This window comes from Temnothorax nylanderi, unplaced genomic scaffold (genome assembly GCF_030848795.1).
Source record: "Temnothorax nylanderi isolate EJ_2023f unplaced genomic scaffold, tnyl_v1.0 TNYL_tig0047_pilon, whole genome shotgun sequence".
Taxonomy (NCBI): domain Eukaryota; kingdom Metazoa; phylum Arthropoda; class Insecta; order Hymenoptera; family Formicidae; genus Temnothorax; species Temnothorax nylanderi.
In genome coordinates, this window is record NW_027249109.1 from 292,456 (window position 1) to 314,202 (window position 21,747).

The 21,747-nt window shown below is 46.2% G+C and overlaps 2 protein-coding genes across 4 annotated transcripts in view; one reads left to right on the forward strand and one right to left on the reverse strand.

Annotated features, from left to right (window-relative positions):
- Ft (cadherin-related tumor suppressor fat) overlaps positions 1-21,747 on the reverse strand; it is a 123,009-nt gene that overhangs the window by 57,651 nt on the left and 43,611 nt on the right.
- The window catches only part of Drp1 (dynamin related protein 1), a 59,537-nt gene continuing 57,922 nt past the window's right edge, over positions 20,133-21,747 (forward strand). The window contains exons 1-5 of one of the 3 annotated variants that reach the window (XM_071705579.1): positions 20,133-20,257; positions 20,512-20,634; positions 20,891-21,011; positions 21,322-21,373; positions 21,441-21,684. The gene's annotated coding sequence lies outside the window, so the exon portion shown is untranslated. Of the gene's footprint in view, positions 20,258-20,511; positions 20,635-20,655; positions 21,012-21,321; positions 21,685-21,747 lie in introns of those variants that run through there. The other 2 variants (XM_071705581.1, XM_071705580.1) reach the window with 2 other exon arrangements.

A 21,747-nucleotide genomic window follows, 5' to 3' on the forward strand; every position in this document is an offset into this window, starting at 1 on the left:
AAAGCAAAAAAAATTAAATAGATGTTTATTTAGAAGAATCGTAGATTCAAAAAAATAGAATCAAATTACGAACTACATTGCGTACTCTACCAGTAGTGGTAATATATTATTAATATATTTTTTTCGTGGAAAATAATAACAGGCTTCCTATAACTGCTCATTTCTTATCAATCTCTCGTGATCTCTCGTGAAGAAAATCGTGAAAGCTGAATTTCAGTTTCCGTTTAATGATGAATTATCGCTTCGGAGAATCGAAGAATAGAAGGAGGCGAACGGAACGGCGAGAGAGGACAGGCCGCGCTTCCTAATCGGCGACGTATATCGCGGCTCGCGCGATTAAAATCGGAAATAGATCCACGGCGCCGTTCTCTCTTCGGGGCGTCTCTACTGCCTCGCGTCTTTACTGGCGCGCGTTAAAAATTCTCACGGGAGGAAGAGCCCGGGGACTTAGAGTGGACCATAAATAATTCCGAGGATCCGTTTACCTGAGGGGGTAACGATGGATCCTCGGTGTGTACTGTACATGTATGCGGGCATTCGACAATGGCCCCCGGGTGTTGCCTTATCGATAGCCGATGCGGTCCGTACGTAATTAAGTTACAAAGTGGCCGTTGTCAAGCGTCTATTTTCTGTGCCAGAGTGTATCTGGCGATACGGTACCTCGATACCTCGCGCCGCGCCGTTCCGTTCCGATCCGACTTGATTGAGACACCGTTCGTGAACGATTAAACATACCTCTCGCTGTTTCGAGAACGAGAAAATATCCTATCAACATCCACTACATCGTATTATAAGAGTTTCCGTTAGAAAATGAATTCCAAGCTTCCCGCTTTAAGTTGAGATTCAAGCACGTTCATTTTCAAGAGCCACGCCTGTGGCCGTTTTAAAGATACGGACAGCCCGTAAACGTTCCCTCGCTCGCGCGAGGGAAGTCCGCTTTAGAAACCGCTACTCGCGCCTGCCCGACACCGCGCGAGAGTTGCGCGGACTCGCGTGCGACTCGTAGCCAACGGCTCTCCTCGCATAGTCAAAGGCAATATAAAAGGTATAGAGAGTGTGGAATTCAGCCGCCTCTCAGCTTGAGACCCGGGCTCCGGGCTTGACTCGCTTCTTCGAGTCGACTCGAGAGCTACGGGACTCTCCGCGGAGTCCTCCTCTCCTCCGGTTGATGATGGAACGAAGCATTCTGGTTCCCGTCATGCTAGCCGTAGGCCTCGTGCGCGCGCCGAGCCTGGCCTGGCCTGGCCTGGCCTGGCCTGCTTGAAAGTCGGCAACAAGTTACACACCGGCCTACGTCCCGTCTCGTCCAGGCCTCCGTCTCCGTCTCCTCGCTTTAAATCGATCGGGCCACGTATCGGGGCCGCTCGCCAAAAACGACGACGTGTTTTCAAAGACCGTACGAGTTGGTCGGAAGAGCTCGGTTGCGGCAGTGGCCTAAAATTCTTTTTTTCGAGGAACATTCAAGAAGCAATTTCTCCTTGAAACTTGATTAAAAATATTAAAATTTTGTATCGATTTACTCGAATCACTTGGAAAAGTGATTCGGACTACTATTGCGCTTGCATCTTCAATTTTGCTTTTGATTACCGTGGCAGGATCAGAGAATCTATACTGTCTTCTTACTTTTGAGAATATGAGGGAAATAATTTTAAAATAAATTTAAAATATAATTTTTCAAATTTCTAGAAAAAGAAAAACATATTATATTACTGTTACACTGAGATATAAGTTGGTTCAATTGGTGAATGTTGTAAACAAATTTTTTCTTTAGTACAATTTAAAAATAGTAATTTGAACGATATAAATATTTCTTCGCAATAATTAGATGCTAACGCGTGGAAATTTTCCTTAACCGTAGCAATCGCGTACCGTAATATACGTATAAATTTTATGGACTTTCGAAAGTGAACGTTAGAAAGCGCGCGTACGGTTTTATTAATTATCTTAGCGGCGCTGCTTTTTCAAATTCCCGCCGTTATCTCGCGTTTACGACGCAACGGATTCCTCCGGCAAACGCACCGTGATCTCATATAAAACGCATAACTCTCGTCATTAGCTTCGTCGGCGACACATATCGAACGAGCGCACATCTCACGATTGAGATCGATCGCGCTTTAATTTATCGTAACGTAAATTAGATTTCAATTATAGACTGAAAGCGAGATTACTGGCGAGATACCCGGCTCGTTTGCAAATCGTAATCAGATCTTCGAAAAAAAGAGGAAGATCAATCTTTTCATTTCAGCGATCTATCGATCAATAACGGCGACGCTGTGATTTTTAGTGCAGCCGCCGCGCCGTAGCGATTTCTGTCGGAAACTTCGAAAGTCAGTTCGGATAGAACCAGACTGGTCCACTCTCTCCCTTCCGAGGAAGAGAAGAGAGAGAGAGAAAGCAAGGAGGATGAGACTAGACGAGAGAGGACATAATCACGTGCTTCGCTTCCTTTTAAATTGATCGACGATCCATAGGCGTATCGTTGAAAAACACGAAAGCAGCTCTTCTTTACAACGCGTCGCACGATCGTAACGCATCTCGATTCCAGATCTGAAGCGGACGCCGTGGTTTTACGACGGATGTTATGACGATCCGCGGCCACCGTTACATCCCGGGACATCTTGTAAATATTATCCAGCGGCGTTCGTCCTCCGAGACGAAATGTTGTCATAAACGAGATTCTTTCTTTCCCACAACTTTTTAACTTTTCGCGTGAAACGTTTGAATAAGATAGCATGTAGCTGAAGAGACATTAAAGTTTTGTTATTTATTTCCATCGATAACGTTTAATTTGTCAAAGACGTTGATGCACCTCTCAGGAAGATCTCGCGTACTTCATCTCGAATTGATCGACGATCGTACAAACGGACATCACCGCGAACATCGAGATTCGAAGCGGAGAAATAGATTACGGCGGGATGCGTCGTTTATATATGCGCGTAACGTATCTCGAGGGTCCGTGGAATCTCTGGAATTTTTTTGACAGCATGGTAGATACGCCGGAGCGTTGATTAACGCGCGGCTCGCGGCTGTATATAATGTTGGATTTTCGGTAGGAGAAAATGACTCAAAGTTCCAACATGCCACTTTTCGACTCCTCGCTTTGTCCGTAAAACGCGTTGACTTTTGAATAATATATATCTTGCGAATAATTGAACAGAACTCCAAAATTCTCTGCAGACACGTCTCCTAACAGTCACGTCTTATTTCATTTCACTTAAATTACACTAAATGTGATTACGTGACACGTTTATTTTATTGCGAATTAATAAGAAATAAGATAAAATGAATACATCTGTTTACGCACGAGTTAAAAATTAAAGAGTGAGAGGGACAGGGAATTAAATGCAGAAACAAAGATCGTTCGTGAAAGTTGGCGTTGCGGCAACGCGATATGCCTACCTACGCGAATGGCAGTCCGTCGGTCGCGAGTACAGTTAATAAGCGAGCGAGCAACAACAACAGCAACACAACAGCGGCCGTATATACCCGCGGTAACGTGGGAGGCGTCCGCCCGTTCACGGTAGAAACCGGCGCGCGATCACGATGCAAAAGGGTTAAAAGAGTCGGGATATGACGGATAAAAATCGGACTTTTTGCGATTCGGCGCCGCTTTCTAAAGCCGCGACACGTCAGACGCCGTTTGTGAGCACGAGCTTCCCTCGGTGGGGGATATTAGAAAGGACAGGACGATAATCGAAGGTCAAGTGCTAAACGCTCGCCCCGAACGCTCGAGCGCGCGCTCGCGTTCGAGTCCGGATCGCGTTTAACCCTCGATCACGTTGCGTTTGAATTCGAATGGCACGATCACGCTATACTTAGTTATGGCTTCGCTGATAAATGACGTACAGTGTTATTTTTATCTTATCGACATCTCTGCTTTTGCTTTTTTACAAAGATAGCCTTGTTGACACAATCTAATTTCATCCTATATAGGAATATAGGATAAAAATCATAAATCGAAGATCATATAAATGCTTATATATGTATTTCTTCTTTTATAAAACTATACTATAAAATATAAAAATTATAAATAATGTTAAACATTACAGAAATTATAGAAAGCATTAAAATGTTGGTATTTAGTATAATTGCAACGCCTAATAAGAACTTTAGAACAGTGATAGTAAATTAAATGCGAGATACCTTTTGACATACTATAAGACAGAAAAATATATTAAAAACATGTTATAAATAATCTTACGATACATTGTAGAAATGGCAGGAAAGCATTAAAGTGCTGATCTTTAGTGTAATTGCAGTGCTTGAGAACTTTAGAACACGATTGAATAGTAAATTAGGAACAAGATTCCTTTATGACAAATAACAAAAATGGAAAGATAACTGCGATTTCGGTGAATGTAGATGGATGAACGATACGACTTGTTAACGATATTGTTTATTTTTACTTGAGCTCGTTGAGCGGCCGCGCAACGAGAGGATGATTCGCGGGGTGAAAATTTATTGAAAGCGCCCGTCAATCAATCCCGGAATAATTTGCAGCCGGGGCGAAATGAAATGATTTCGCACGTCGATCGTGAGATAATAGATGCATCGAAGTAACGGTAACTCGCGAGATATTACGCGGTACGATTCGCGGGACGCACGGGGCGTGCGAGAACGGCGGAGATCCGCGCTCGCGCGGCTATCGTAATTACATCGGTAATACGGCTATGTAATCGTAAATACAATTAGTGTTGATTGCAGCGCCCGCACGATTTTTTATCGCCGTCCCGCGGGCGTTATCCTTCCGTAATTCCGTGCATACGAACGCCGCGCCGCGCCGTATATTCATCTTTCTCGGTATCGATCCGTATATCTGAGCGTTCGCAACCGCAATACGTTACGTGGAAAGACGTAGGAATGGAAGGGAATCTTACGTGGAATGGATTGTACTACAAAAGCCTACTTTCTAGGGCTTCTTCTGTAATTCGCTTTATAATTTAGAAGAGAATTCCGTTTGTAATTTTACCGTATATACGAAAAACATTTCTAACAAATCAGAATACATGCATAATAAAATATATATTAAGACACACACACACACACACACACACATATGTATGTATAAAATACAATGCATATAAAATTAGAAACAAAATTGTATCCTGGAATCTGACACTAATTATAGATTATCTAAAAAGTAATCCCGCATCTTTCAAGAAGAATTTCCACATTCAGAAAACTCGTAAGTCGAAACTATTCGATGTAACGAACGGGTTTCCTGATTTTCGCACTTTTTCCTTTTTAATTTAGAGCAGGAACTTTTAATTTATATTTATTATCGTTTTTTTTATCTTTTGAAAACGCGGCTGACAACAAATCGCCAAAACGGTTCAAGTTACGCCCGATGTGAAACGATTATGACAGTGATTATGGATAGTTGATTTCATGTCCGTCAATCTCGGTGCCCACGTATGCCGCCAAATAGTAGTTGCAGTGAATAAATTCCACTTCGTAATTATGTGCGGAGTAATGAATTCTAACATTATTTATGTCGTAAAGCGATCTCATAAATACTCGCGCCAAGTATACGCAATGTGCAACGTGTCGGCCGTAAACTATCCATAATTTCTACCGCAAACGGGTTGACATGTTAAAACGGCGGAAATGCCCGCAATACAGATCTACGTATTAAAAATGGCGCCGACTCGATCCTTTCGCGCATCGCGTTTTCATATTCCGCGGTCGACGGCAGAACACGTCCGCCTGTAATTATCGCCGATTTATGAGATCTGTGTATGTGGATCTAAGTCGCGCGAGTGTCGCAATGTATAATCGATGCAAATATCAAAAAGCGTCGTTCTGTGTTAACATTTTCCTTGATCTCGGTTGGGAATAGAGATAGATCTTCATTTATTGTAGTTATTATCGCCGTTTTTTAGATAATAATATATTCTAAGATTGATAATTTTAAATTGGCGCCAAGATTTTAAAATATTCAGAGTTTTTTTACAATCCTTTATAAAAATCCTCGACGCGACGTCTCCCGAAGCTCTATTGTTCTTCAACGCTTCGGATGTTTACCGTCTTGGACAGCATCCCGCAGTTCGCATTTGAATTTATAGGTCTCTACGCGTGCAAAGGCTGCATAATGGGCGCTATTATACCGATTGCACATTTACCGAGCTCATTTTGTCTCGCGCGACGCTTTTTAACTCGGGCCCGCACAAAAGTCTCGTCTTCCGGATGACCTTCACGCCGAGCCTTTTATTAATGAGGGTACTCTTGACCTTTTTCTTCTTTTTTGTTCCTTTTAATTCCGTTGATCCTTTTCATCAAATGCATGCTTTAATTTAAGAACTTCGCGGCTCGCGAGCGGAAATCGAAAATTTCAAGGAGTTTGCCGGACGAAATTCCGGCGTTGTTGCGACGAAAATGACCGCAACCGCGAACCTGATGGCAACCTCCATTGATGATAATTCATATATTCCTAATAACTCATATTGCAAGTCATCAAAAAATACCGAGCACGCAAGGTGAATATACTGTTCATCAAATAAAGGAGGGGCGAAAGAAGGGTGAAAAGAGATTGCAATCCTCTTAGATTTTTAATGAGAACGGGGGAGATTACATCGATCCAAATTAAGTGGGCAAAAAAGTATAATCAAGTCTGTGTCAACTCACAATCAGACTTTTTGCGAGTGTACGTATAAAGTTCCAAAAGAATCTTTTGCATATTCGGTAGCAAGAGATCGGCAACTTAACGGAAGCTGCAAAAAATTAATCTTTCTCTGAGATAAATGTAAAAAAAAGATCACGTTCGTGTTATCGATCTCGTTATAATTCCGAAAATCTCGATCTCGATCTTGCATAATTTTCTCCAACGTCCCGCGACGTCATCTCGCTCAGGCAGATCCTCGGACAGCGTACAAAGTGTGTGGCGCGCGCATTTAACACCCACAAAATCTCAATGCCGAGGCGCGCCGGCGAGGAGAATCGCCGTCGTGTCGCGTCGCGTCGCGTCGCGTCGGATCGTATGAAGGCCAGGCCCCCAAGTAATTGTTCGGGATCTTACGAGCGACCGCGCGAAATACTGCTCGGTGTGTGTCTAACGCGACGATACGCGGCGCGAGTGCGAGAAAGCCGCCGTCTGATATTCAGGCCCCGTTCTCCAAGGCCCCGGTCCCAACGCCAAGGGGTCACCTTGGCTGGCTGATGCCTCTTTCAGGCGTCCTGAAAAGAGAGACCCCGCCAACAATGACGGTGCCCGCGTCTGCTATATGGATCCTCTCGGTTGCAAGAACGCGCCGTATCTCGTTATGCTCTTTCCCCCTGTCCACTGCCACCTTCCTTTTATTCCCCATAAGCCCCTCTCTGTCTGAATACGTATGCCAGGTGTAAAAACACCTTTTGTCAACCGAACGAAAGATTTCCCTATTTGTTTTCGTAACGCGCAACTGCCGTTTTCTCCATGCTTGAATTTAAAAAATTGGCCCATTTTGCCGACAAATACGTTTTTCAATTTTAATTAAAGTTTGAAAAAATATATTGATGCGTATTCAAACGTTTCCAAGTGCCATTGTAGCTATTTAAAACTTGATTAAGGTCGTTTGTGATTAATTAAGCGTTTAATGGCGATCTTAAGAAGATTACTTATACGTTGAAGATCACGAATTCTAGGAAAATGTATGATTTAATCAGAAATCTCCCTTCGAAGGTAAATTATAGGGTTAATTTATTAATAATTGACATAGACATATATCGACATCGATATACTCTGAAATTATGGAACGCGAGTCATGGTTTGATCCCTACAGGAAAATGCATTTGCAAGTCCCATCACGGCGAATATGGAGTTTTGTAAACAATCTATTGAGCTTTCAATGGCATGGCGGAGAATAGCGAGAAAGGCGAGAAATGGCAAATACCATGGCTCCATGGTGGACATTCAGGTGCAAATTTATTCAAAAAGTTCGTGAAATTCAAAAGGCTGAATGATCGGGAAAGACCTGTGTCTAACTGCTTCCACGTCTCGACCATACCTCTGTTGAATTCACAATGCATTTCTCCCTTATCCGCCCTCCCACGCGTCTTTTAATCGCTGCTTTCCCTTTTGTACTCTCTGAGTCACACGGTCGACTTTTTAATCTTCAATCTCGCGTACGAACAAATGCTTCACAAGTTTGTCATATTTTCAAGACTAAACCATACAATCATCAGATATCTACTCGAGATCTATGGAATCTATTACTCCCCGAGAGAATATTAATTCTGGAACTTGATTGTTAAATCAAATGTGAGAGTAAATAAGTGCCTAAATTAAAATTGGATATGTAAAATAACGGTATAATCATTATTAATATAAATGGTAATATAAATGGTATATATATATCACTTCATATAGAAAATATACATAAATAAAATATCTTTTAATAAAAGATAATATTCTTATTAGTTTATTTCTTTTAATTAATGTTAGATCGTTGTCGAAGCAATCAGTTGATGTAAAAGATCAAGAAATTAAACAATACTGTAAAGAAATTTATCTCTAATATAATTTAAGTAATAAAATAAATAATCTCGATTAATCCCGAGAAATTATAGGTACGAACTTCGTTTCGCGAAAATCTGCGTTTCAATATTTTCGAGTATTACGACTTGCGCGCATGAATCTCGTCCCGAACGCTCGGTAGCCGGCTTCGGTGCGAGTTTAACGCTCTTAGCAAGCTGTAAAGTACTCCTTAATCTTTCCGCGATCCGTCACTTCGATGATCCTTAACTTGTCTTGCCGAGTATCTCGCGCGCGGAATATGGTGGTGCATTAAGACCTTAATAGCGTTGCTGCCGTTATTATGATATGATAATGATACACTGCCGAACATTGTAGCATTCGTCCTTCCTTCCATCTCTCTGCATCCTTCGAGATTCGCTCGAGCCTGCCGAAAAGGGCCCGTTGACATGTTATTATATTTTAATCGTTTATTACGCCGTTACCAGCACGCCCAATCGCGTCCTTTTTCTTCGCGATTATTTCCAAGCGAACAAGAAGGGGGATGTTACCCCCGTCCATCACCAATAAAGATATTTATTAAAATCTGAAGGCGGGCGCTTAATTAAATTACTAAATTATTAAATTATGACACATTAAATTATCGCATTCAATTATTATTGTCACCGACGAATAGAGAACTTTTTAGGTGTTTCAGAATATTATTATTTTTTTCTCCAGTCGACCCCGCGATTATGTCCGCCGTAAAGAGATTTCGTGATTATCCCACTTAAATCGCGTCGTACATTTCACAAAATGCATTAACGAACGCATCGGAATAACTCGCGCTATCGAATTGCATTGAATCATACTCGTACCGGCAATTTTACGCATTGAATAAAATAATAAGTAACGATTACGAGCGTGCCGCGAGACATTTTGACGCGAGCGAAGGTGATCCGGCCCCGATCGAGCGGGTCCGTGCGAAAGGAAAGGAAGAAGAAGACGAAGAAAAACCGCGAGGAGACAAAGCTTACCTACGGAGAACCGGTCCTTAGCGTTATTCCTTAATCCCGGAATGAATCGCCGCACCGTGTAGATCGAACATTTAGGAGCGATCTTTATTTACACCTACACATCTCAACGGCGACGGCGACGGCGACGGCGACGGCGACGATCGAGAGTCGCCGTCCGTGGGACAATGCCCGCCTAGACTTTGGCGTAAGAACCGGGAATAATAATAATGAAGCTGATTGGGGTCGCGGACGACGGGAGAAGATATAATAGTTACGCGTTTACAACGGGATGCCGTGAATTAAGAGTGAAATAAACGCGATGGCGGCGACGGCGGCGGCAGAAGAGCAACCTTGGGTCCCGCGGAATCGGCTTCAACGTCCCTTCTTCATGTCGCACGCGATTTAAGACCACGCGTACACGACCATTAGCTTCGATCGAGATGTGCTACTGGCATTACGGCGGAAAGTCGACGAACGGTTGACGGACATTGCCCGCAAACGCAACATCTGATTCGCGAGAGTATATAAATATACTCTATTTTATACTCTAGATATATTATGATTATATTTAAATTGCATTAACATATATTAATTATAAATATTTTATAATATGAAGAGATGATTCATCATGAATAACGAATCGAGTATGCGAGGGCAAGCACGTTCTTTTTACTTTATCTCGAAACAATTAGTTTTCTCATTTTTCAAAGCATTTCGCATATAATACCTGATAAAAATATAAGTACATTGCGTAACTATATTTTTATACTTAATAATAATGTTCCGGAATTAAGTAGTGCATGTATTGACTTCAAGCATTTTTAGAGGAATAAAGTAGGGAAAAAAATCTTACTGTATTAAAATAATATTTTAATCACGAAGAAATACCTTTTCCTGCAATTGCTAAAAAAAAATATAGAAATTTACGCGCACATGTAAATTTGCACGGAAAGACACCGACAAATTTTCAACGGAAATAATAATTCCCAAAATGCACCGTTCCCACGAAACACGTGTCGTTAACGTCAAATTAACATATAAAATTTTTGAATCATCGTTGTTGAAAGTGATACGTGAATGAAAACATGTGATAGTATTTTTATCAGTTTGACAGAACTTACAGATTTCCGATATTGACCCTCTTGATAAAAAAGAACCAATATGACAGAGGGTTAGAAAAGAGAGCCTACTGTGACTTGGGGCGTCACACGAGACGCGTCGTTTCTAAGGTAACTCTTCGAAGTGAAGCCCTTCCCTTTTTCCTTTTTCCGTCTTTGTTCGCAGAATTGCTGAGTGGACGGAGAAAACTAACGAGTACTCTTTATTTAATTTTATTGACTATGTCTTCTTTTTTTAAAGAAACATTGTATTATTCTACTTGAGTTCATCGGTATTGCAAAAAATATGTATAAAGTAGTGTATAACGAGAAAACGAATTCTTCTTTACAAGAAATTATGCGCAAAAAGTTGCTTAGTTTTTTCATGATACAAAATATACTGCTATAAAACAAGTCGTAGTTTTCTTTTTGAGATAAAATGGAACATTGCGCAATGAAATATCGTGGAAATCTTGGAGATTTTGCATGTTATTCCTCTTGTGACAGTGTTCGATGATTCCGCGATGTTTGATATGTGATGTGTTCGAAGCAGCTATATCGTGACGTCGAAGGGGATTGTGTGCTCGTTTTAAAGATCAAAGCGCAAGAAAAACACTATACTTTTATTATGTTTCTAATTTTCTACATTTCGTGCTGCGTGTCTGACGTGTGTGCTTCTAATCGCGGATCGCGGTTAGTTTTCTCGTTATCAACGTGAAAAGCTTCCGAGTAAACTTTTGAGATAAAATTTCATGAGATCGGTGAGTTTAAATCATACGTTCTGCAGAGATGTAATATTTGAACTGTTTTTTCTGTCTTGATAAAAAAGGAAGACGACCGGAGGTACTAAGGTTTTAATTTTAGTAGCGTGTTTCGTATTAGCGTGTAAGATTAATTCGGATTCAGATATAACGATCGATTTTTTACCTTTATTATGTTTTCAAACGGACATTTTCGTAATATTTAAATAAACTATCACAATTAAATGTAAATGGATTTTAATAATTATACAATTATGACATTATGCGGAGTGATACATTTTCAAGTAAATAACGTAAATTGCAATATCATAAATATTGCTGTATTCTGAACTTCAATTAGCTTTGTTAGTTTTTAGCCAACATTTATATTTAATTGGAAAAGATATTACTTTTTTTTTATGTTGAACGTAGCATTGTAACTTACTCATTGCGCAAAATTGCATTGATGAACATCTGTAAAATGAGTATTTTTAACGAGTACATTGTCAACCTCAATTTTTTTATTGCAATTTTATCAAAAAAACATGAACGGTTGTCACTTCGCGCCAGGCAACAAGCAAGGTGAAATCGATTTTTGCCGGTTTTTAACGAAACATTGTCAGCCATTCCCTCAGATACAATCGAAATTGTTCCCCGAGGATATATCATTTAATGCAATGCGTATCAACAATGTGAATTGCAAAGCGTCCGAAAATCTGGCAGGGGATATTTCTACAAATTGCATACGCGTGCTTTTTTGCGGAACGCGCGTATATTTTTAACTGCCGTACGTTTTGGTACTTTGTTCTCCCCTTTTGAGATAAAGTGAAATGCTATTTTTTGCAATATCGTTCGTTCATGGAGATAACGCGCATATCTCACGGAGCGGAAGCAATTCTGTGGGCAACGAATAACTGCCGGGGACGTTAGTACGCGTCGCGTGGACTACAGTTTTACCACGTTCCTTCCAAACGAGTGCCCCAACGGGAGAGCTCTTTCCGGTTATCGGCGTATGTTTATCGGGACTTTCGCTGGACCAGTGAAATTCTGTGCTTGAGATAAGTGCGAATTGAATCTGAATCTAAAATGTTTTATAACATCGTCGTACAATCAAATTCGCGAAATGTTTTATCAGAAGTATGCACATATATCAAAGTAATTATTTTAATTAATTTTAATTAATATTATTTATATACTTGACATTAAATAGTACTAATTTATTAATTAAAATTTGAGATTCTATAGTTTCTTCTTTGATACTTGATTTAATTTGAGATCTGGTTATTCGTACTTATTCGATGGTAAAAGAATTCATTACAGTGTTTAATTTATGGATGTGGTACGAATTAAAGTTTTTGTGCAATTTTTGTAAAGCTTCCCACATTGTAGCCTTCGGATATTTTTTGTTTTATTGTTGAAACGTGTTATTACCTCCTGATAAAACAATGTCGACAATGCTAACGCTTTATATAAAGCACAATAATAATCAATAAGATAAGAATAAAAGAGGAAATAAAAGTTGGTGTTTTAAAAAAATTAGAAGAAGAAATAACTTATTACTTATATTAAGTGACTGCAATCTCTGTACCACATGATTTATTTTAATGAACGAATAAAAAAAATTGACATGCCGTCCACTCTCATTTGTTGGTTATCAATTTGTTCGTTTTCTTTATGCATTACCCAGCGTAATTTATTGCTGTGTAAAATGGGAAATTTTAATGAGCTCGAAGATAAGTACTTACATTCCGTGGAGATCAAAAACGTTCGAAAAAATTCCATTTTGTACAATTTATTTTATTATATTTACAGTTTTAAGTATATCGTACATAGGATTTAATTAATTTTCAGTTATATCAATATACTATTATAATAAATCGATAAAAAATAATCATCTTATGCATAAATTTTTGTATAATAGGTTCGGTTACATCTATTAAATAGCGCGAAATAACTTATGATAATACTTTATCATTTCTGCTCAATTTGAAGCCTAAAAAATATGCTATCTGCATATTCATCGTTTTTCCGACGAATAAATTGTATGTGCTGATTCAACTTTTTCATGAATGCTTTTGAGATAGGTTAATCGTTCGATGGTCTCATGTGCGAAATAGCAAGCTATGTTGGGTCGCTTTTTCCGCGGTGCGGCTAGCCCCCGAGGGTCGAATTGATAAAATAGAGCAAAAGCTCCCATCGGTGCCATCTTGGAATGTCCCCTGAAACTGCGGATATATTTCACCAGTTGGTTTAACTGCGGTTTCCTTAATTTACCGAGAGGCTGTCGTAGTAAACGATAACTGACGTAAACCCCGAAATCTCCCTACGACTTCTTGTCCTCTTTCTTCCTTTTCCTCTTTTTTTTCAAATCAAAGGTACTTTTATCTTGTCGCTGGATACAATCAGATAAAATTGGATAAATTTCCACAAGAACGGTAAAAGACGCGTGTTTCGTGAGTGCATATCATTTGCAGATAGCGAATGGAAGTCACAAAATACACCGGAATCATTTTTGCTGAATGTTATTTAAAGGAGAGCGATGCTTTGATAACCACACATAAGTGTTAGTATAATAGTATCACATCTCACGTATGCGCGGAAATTAAAGTCGATTTCATAATTTCTTTTGTTCGAGCGTTTTAATTAAATTAAGGGGTTATTTCTGTTTCAAATGGTGAAAATGGCCAGGAAAGTTGTCACAAAGAACACCGTAAATAAGACATTGTAAAATTAAAAGCAAAATTAAGTCACTTAATTAAGATTTTATTAACGATCCAACGTGGTTGTTTATTTTTTTCCGATATGATTAATGCGCGCTTATTAACGATCGCAACGATTCGTAATCGACCGCAACATTATAATCGTCTACCGGCGCTGTTAATCAGCCGGCATTGAAGGAATTTATCGCCTTCTCATTTTCTGGCTGACATAGAACCAAAATGGATTTGGCCAGTAACAACTCAATAGGTGAATTCAATCTTGGTCAGAAGAAACGACGGAAACATCTCATAAGGTAAGGTCTATATTAATGACCAGAATTGAAGGTTTGTAAAGTAGTTAACATACAAAATAATTTGATCTGTTTATTTGCCCAAAGTAGGACTATTTTCTTTATATTTTCTCGCATATGTGCGAGATTGGAAAATCCCCATCCCCAATTAAATTCCAATCGCGCACGTTAAAACTCTCAATTCTACGTTTCCCAAATCTCAAGTGATCACTTTGAGGTATGGATTAACAAATACTAAATTGTAATACGGGTAGGTAGGACAACGGATAAAGTTAAGCGTGTAAAAAATGTCCCTCTCGTGGTGTGCCACCTTGCCGTGGTGAGAGGGCTCCCTGTATCAACGATCCACTGGGGCAGTACCTTCGGCTTTACCGAAGGGAGGGCCCGGTGGGGAGGTACAGGGTCTACGAGCACACCGTACCCTCCTCCCAGTTCGCTGGGAGTGAAGGGTACAATGGGGTCCGGCGCTCCCGTCGCGTTGTCTGCCGCCGCGAGGCATTACGCTTCGCGTATACGGTCCGTCGCGGGTCTCTCCGCGCCGCGAGACTATGTCGTCGGCTTCCCTCCCTTATACGCGTCGTCGCGGGTCTCTCCGCGCCGCGAGACTATGTCGTCGGCTTCCCTCCCTTATACGCGTCGTCGCGGGTCTCTCCGCGCCGCGAGACTATGTCGTCGGCTTCCCTCCCTTATACGCGTCGTCGCGGGTCTCTCCGCGCCGCGAGACTATGTCGTCGGCTTCCCTCCCTTATACGCGTCGTCGCGGGTCTCTCCGCGCCGCGAGACTATGTCGTCGGCTTCCCTCCCTTATACGCGTCGTCGCGGGTCTCTCCGCGCCGCGAGACTATGTCGTCGGCTTCCCTCCCTTATACGCGTCGTCGCGGGTCTCTCCGCGCCGCGAGACTATGTCGTCGGCTTCCCTCCCTTATACGCGTCGTCGCGGGTCTCTCCGCGCCGCGAGACTATGTCGTCGGCTTCCCTCCCTTATACGCGTCGTCGCGGGTCTCTCCGCGCCGCGAGACTATGTCGTCGGCTTCCCTCCCTTATACGCGTCGTCGCGGGTCTCTCCGCGCCGCGAGACTATGTCGTCGGCTTCCCTCCCTTATACGCGTCGTCGCGGGTCTCTCCGCGCCGCGAGACTATGTCGTCGGCTTCCCTCCCTTATACGCGTCGTCGCGGGTCTCTCCGCGCCGCGAGACTATGTCGTCGGCTTCCCTCCCTTATACGCGTCGTCGCGGGTCTCTCCGCGCCGCGAGACTATGTCGTCGGCTTCCCTCCCTTATACGCGTCGTCGCGGGTCTCTCCGCGCCGCGAGACTATGTCGTCGGCTTCCCTCCCTTATACGCGTCGTCGCGGGTCTCTCCGCGCCGCGAGACTATGTCGTCGGCTTCCCTCCCTTATACGCGTCGTCGCGGGTCTCTCCGCGCCGCGAGACTATGTCGTCGGCTTCCCTCCCTTATACGCGTCGTCGCGGGTCTCTCCGCGCCGCGAGACTATGTCGTCGGCTTCCCTCCCTTATACGCGTCGTCGCGGGTCTCTCCGCGCCGCGAGACTATGTCGTCGGCTTCCCTCCCTTATACGCGTCGTCGCGGGTCTCTCCGCGCCGCGAGACTATGTCGTCGGCTTCCCTCCCTTATACGCGTCGTCGCGGGTCTCTCCGCGCCGCGAGACTATGTCGTCGGCTTCCCTCCCTTATACGCGTCGTCGCGGGTCTCTCCGCGCCGCGAGACTATGTCGTCGGCTTCCCTCCCTTATACGCGTCGTCGCGGGTCTCTCCGCGCCGCGAGACTATGTCGTCGGCTTCCCTCCCTTATACGCGTCGTCGCGGGTCTCTCCGCGCCGCGAGACTATGTCGTCGGCTTCCCTCCCTTATACGCGTCGTCGCGGGTCTCTCCGCGCCGCGAGACTATGTCGTCGGCTTCCCTCCCTTATACGCGTCGTCGCGGGTCTCTCCGCGCCGCGAGACTATGTCGTCGGCTTCCCTCCCTTATACGCGTCGTCGCGGGTCTCTCCGCGCCGCGAGACTATGTCGTCGGCTTCCCTCCCTTATACGCGTCGTCGCGGGTCTCTCCGCGCCGCGAGACTATGTCGTCGGCTTCCCTCCCTTATACGCGTCGTCGCGGGTCTCTCCGCGCCGCGAGACTATGTCGTCGGCTTCCCTCCCTTATACGCGTCGTCGCGGGTCTCTCCGCGCCGCGAGACTATGTCGTCGGCTTCCCTCCCTTATACGCGTCGTCGCGGGTCTCTCCGCGCCGCGAGACTATGTCGTCGGCTTCCCTCCCTTATACGCGTCGTCGCGGGTCTCTCCGCGCCGCGAGACTATGTCGTCGGCTTCCCTCCCTTATACGCGTCGTCGCGGGTCTCTCCGCGCCGCGAGACTATGTCGTCGGCTTCCCTCCCTTATACGCGTCGTCGCGGGTCTCTCCGCGCCGCGAGACTATGTCGTCGGCTTCCCTCCCTTATACGCGTCGTCGCGGGTCTCTCCGCGCCGCGAGACTATGTCGTCGGCTTCCCTCCCTTATACGCGTCGTCGCGGGTCTCTCCGCGCCGCGAGACTATGTCGTCGGCTTCCCTCCCTTATACGCGTCGTCGCGGGTCTCTCCGCGCCGCGAGACTATGTCGTCGGCTTCCCTCCCTTATACGCGTCGTCGCGGGTCTCTCCGCGCCGCGAGACTATGTCGTCGGCTTCCCTCCCTTATACGCGTCGTCGCGGGTCTCTCCGCGCCGCGAGACTATGTCGTCGGCTTCCCTCCCTTATACGCGTCGTCGCGGGTCTCTCCGCGCCGCGAGACTATGTCGTCGGCTTCCCTCCCTTATACGCGTCGTCGCGGGTCTCTCCGCGCCGCGAGACTATGTCGTCGGCTTCCCTCCCTTATACGCGTCGTCGCGGGTCTCTCCGCGCCGCGAGACTATGTCGTCGGCTTCCCTCCCTTATACGCGTCGTCGCGGGTCTCTCCGCGCCGCGAGACTATGTCGTCGGCTTCCCTCCCTTATACGCGTCGTCGCGGGTCTCTCCGCGCCGCGAGACTATGTCGTCGGCTTCCCTCCCTTATACGCGTCGTCGCGGGTCTCTCCGCGCCGCGAGACTATGTCGTCGGCTTCCCTCCCTTATACGCGTCGTCGCGGGTCTCTCCGCGCCGCGAGACTATGTCGTCGGCTTCCCTCCCTTATACGCGTCGTCGCGGGTCTCTCCGCGCCGCGAGACTATGTCGTCGGCTTCCCTCCCTTATACGCGTCGTCGCGGGTCTCTCCGCGCCGCGAGACTATGTCGTCGGCTTCCCTCCCTTATACGCGTCGTCGCGGGTCTCTCCGCGCCGCGAGACTATGTCGTCGGCTTCCCTCCCTTATACGCGTCGTCGCGGGTCTCTCCGCGCCGCGAGACTATGTCGTCGGCTTCCCTCCCTTATACGCGTCGTCGCGGGTCTCTCCGCGCCGCGAGACTATGTCGTCGGCTTCCCTCCCTTATACGCGTCGTCGCGGGTCTCTCCGCGCCGCGAGACTATGTCGTCGGCTTCCCTCCCTTATACGCGTCGTCGCGGGTCTCTCCGCGCCGCGAGACTATGTCGTCGGCTTCCCTCCCTTATACGCGTCGTCGCGGGTCTCTCCGCGCCGCGAGACTATGTCGTCGGCTTCCCTCCCTTATACGCGTCGTCGCGGGTCTCTCCGCGCCGCGAGACTATGTCGTCGGCTTCCCTCCCTTATACGCGTCGTCGCGGGTCTCTCCGCGCCGCGAGACTATGTCGTCGGCTTCCCTCCCTTATACGCGTCGTCGCGGGTCTCTCCGCGCCGCGAGACTATGTCGTCGGCTTCCCTCCCTTATACGCGTCGTCGCGGGTCTCTCCGCGCCGCGAGACTATGTCGTCGGCTTCCCTCCCTTATACGCGTCGTCGCGGGTCTCTCCGCGCCGCGAGACTATGTCGTCGGCTTCCCTCCCTTATACGCGTCGTCGCGGGTCTCTCCGCGCCGCGAGACTATGTCGTCGGCTTCCCTCCCTTATACGCGTCGTCGCGGGTCTCTCCGCGCCGCGAGACTATGTCGTCGGCTTCCCTCCCTTATACGCGTCGTCGCGGGTCTCTCCGCGCCGCGAGACTATGTCGTCGGCTTCCCTCCCTTATACGCGTCGTCGCGGGTCTCTCCGCGCCGCGAGACTATGTCGTCGGCTTCCCTCCCTTATACGCGTCGTCGCGGGTCTCTCCGCGCCGCGAGACTATGTCGTCGGCTTCCCTCCCTTATACGCGTCGTCGCGGGTCTCTCCGCGCCGCGAGACTATGTCGTCGGCTTCCCTCCCTTATACGCGTCGTCGCGGGTCTCTCCGCGCCGCGAGACTATGTCGTCGGCTTCCCTCCCTTATACGCGTCGTCGCGGGTCTCTCCGCGCCGCGAGACTATGTCGTCGGCTTCCCTCCCTTATACGCGTCGTCGCGGGTCTCTCCGCGCCGCGAGACTATGTCGTCGGCTTCCCTCCCTTATACGCGTCGTCGCGGGTCTCTCCGCGCCGCGAGACTATGTCGTCGGCTTCGCCTCCCTTATACGCGTCGTCGCGGGTCTCTCCGCGCCGCGAGACTATGTCGTCGGCTTCGCCTCCCTTATACGCGTCGTCGCGGGTCTCTCCGCGCCGCGAGACTATGTCGTCGGCTTCCCTCCCTTATACGCGTCGTCGCGGGTCTCTCCGCGCCGCGAGACTATGTCGTCGGCTTCGCTCCCTTATACGCGTCGTCGCGGGTCTCTCCGCGCCGCGAGACTATGTCGTCGGCTTCGCTCCCTTATACGCGTCGTCGCGGGTCTCTCCGCGCCGCGAGACTATGTCGTCGGCTTCGCTCCCTTATACGCGTCGTCGCGGGTCTCTCCGCGCCGCGAGACTATGTCGTCGGCTTCGCTCCCTTATACGCGTCGTCGCGGGTCTCTCCGCGCCGCGAGACTATGTCGTCGGCTTCGCTCCCTTATACGCGTCGTCGCGGGTCTCTCCGCGCCGCGAGACTATGTCGTCGGCTTCCCTCCCTTATACGCGTCGTCGCGGGTCTCTCCGCGCCGCGAGACTATGTCGTCGGCTTCGCTCCCTTATACGCGTCGTCGCGGGTCTCTCCGCGCCGCGAGACTATGTCGTCGGCTTCGCTCCCTTATACGCGTCGTCGCGGGTCTCTCCGCGCCGCGAGACTATGTCGTCGGCTTCGCTCCCTTATACGCGTCGTCGCGGGTCTCTCCGCGCCGCGAGACTATGTCGTCGGCTTCCCTCCCTTATACGCGTCGTCGCGGGTCTCTCCGCGCCGCGAGACTATGTCGTCGGCTTCGCTCCCTTATACGCGTCGTCGCGGGTCTCTCCGCGCCGCGAGACTATGTCGTCGGCTTCCCTCCCTTATACGCGTCGTCGCGGGTCTCTCCGCGCCGCGAGACTATGTCGTCGGCTTCGCTCCCTTATACGCGTCGTCGCGGGTCTCTCCGCGCCGCGAGACTATGTCGTCGGCTTCGCTCCCTTATACGCGTCGTCGCGGGTCTCTCCGCGCCGCGAGACTATGTCGTCGGCTTCGCTCCCTTATACGCGTCGTCGCGGGTCTCTCCGCGCCGCGAGACTATGTCGTCGGCTTCGCTCCCTTATACGCGTCGTCGCGGGTCTCTCCGCGCCGCGAGACTATGTCGTCGGCTTCGCTCCCTTATACGCGTCGTCGCGGGTCTCTCCGCGCCGCGAGACTATGTCGTCGGCTTCGCTCCCTTATACGCGTCGTCGCGGGTCTCTCCGCGCCGCGAGACTATGTCGTCGGCTTCGCTCCCTTATACGCGTCGTCGCGGGTCTCTCCGCGCCGCGAGACATTCATTACGCTTAATCGAATCGTTCATTTAAATGTTTCAGAAAATAACGACGCAGAAGATGACATCGGAGCAGCGAGGGAATCCTGCGAAGCTGACATCCCGAGCAGCCTGAGAGGAGGAGGAGGCCTAGGATAGGCATCGGGCATCGGCGTACCAACACTTCTGGTAAGTGTTACTTTTCATTTTTTTTAAGATATTATAGAATCCCTCTTTGTGCTTATTCAGTTCCTACATTAAACCGTGTTTCGGAATTTAAATTAGTAAAAAAAGATGTTTTGAAAAATTTGATTCAAGTTGATTCTAACGTAGAAACCTTTTTCGAAGAAGTAATTTAAAATATAATATTAATCTGAATAACGAATAAGATGTTCGATGCGCGTGACACGTATTTAATCGATTCGATTATTTTTATGTTACAGAAAATATCCGCGCTGGAAGGAGCATCATCTTCGCATCGAGGAACCACGAGTGACATCCCGAGCAGCCTGAGAGGAGGAGGAGGCCTAGGATAGGCATCGGGCATCGGTGTACCAACACTTCTGGTAAGTGTTACTTTTTATTTTTTTTTTAAGATATTATAGAATCCCTCTTTGTGCTTATTAAGTTCCTACATTAAACCGTGTTTTAAAATATAAATTAGTAAAAAGAAATATTTTGAAAAATTTGATTCAAGTTGATTCTAACGTAGAAACCTTTTTCGAAGATGTACTTTAAAATATAATATTAATCTGAATAACAAATAAGATGTTCGATGCGCGTGACACGTATTTAATCGATTCGATTATTTTTATGTTACAGAAAATATCCGCGCTGGAAGGAGCATCATCTTCGCATCGAGGAACCACGAGTGACATCCCGAGCAGCCTGAGAGGAGGTGGAGGCCTGGAAGAGGCATCAGGCGCCGGCGGAACAACATGCGGTAAATATAATTGGTTTATACATATTGTGTCTTTCGCGGAAAGTTTAACCAATCGGTTTTTCATTCGAATAGTAAAGATAGTCAGAGAGTAGAAATTAAAAAAGAGTTTAATCTTTTAAATTTTATTTTGAATTTTTGTGTTCAGTAAATAGAGTATACTTTCAAGAAATTAAACGTGTTTTTTTATTAAATTTATTTAATTAAAAGATATATAGAATTCCGTGTTTTACCTTCGGTAATTATTTTTCGAAATACAGACTGTCTCTTTTCTTCCCTGCTCTAATCTGGATTATGTGTTTGATTGTTACAGAATCATCGTAGCGACGTTGCAGATACAGCTCCGCTGCTGCGCATCGGTGTCGGTGAGTTTTAGCGTAGGGAAGTGTGGAGAAATAAGCGTAGGTAGGGACTTAGTTAAAACGTAGGTAGGGAATAATTTTTAATTATTTTCAGTAATTACATTCCCATTAAGCGAGAAAGGTCAAGAAACATTTCGACTATATTGCAACAACGTCGTAAAATTAATGCAATATAGCCGAAATGGCTTCTTGATTTTTCTTGCTTAATGGATGAAGTCACACTGCATTGCCACGAGTCTCAATGTGGCTCGAGACTCCTATCTGACCCGGAGGTGGAGGTGGATTTTGCGGCCGGAACAGCAGGAAAGAAAGTGGTGAGTGTAATTGATTTTTACGTACTATGTTACTTATGTCCAAAAATGTTCTATCTCTTCTGT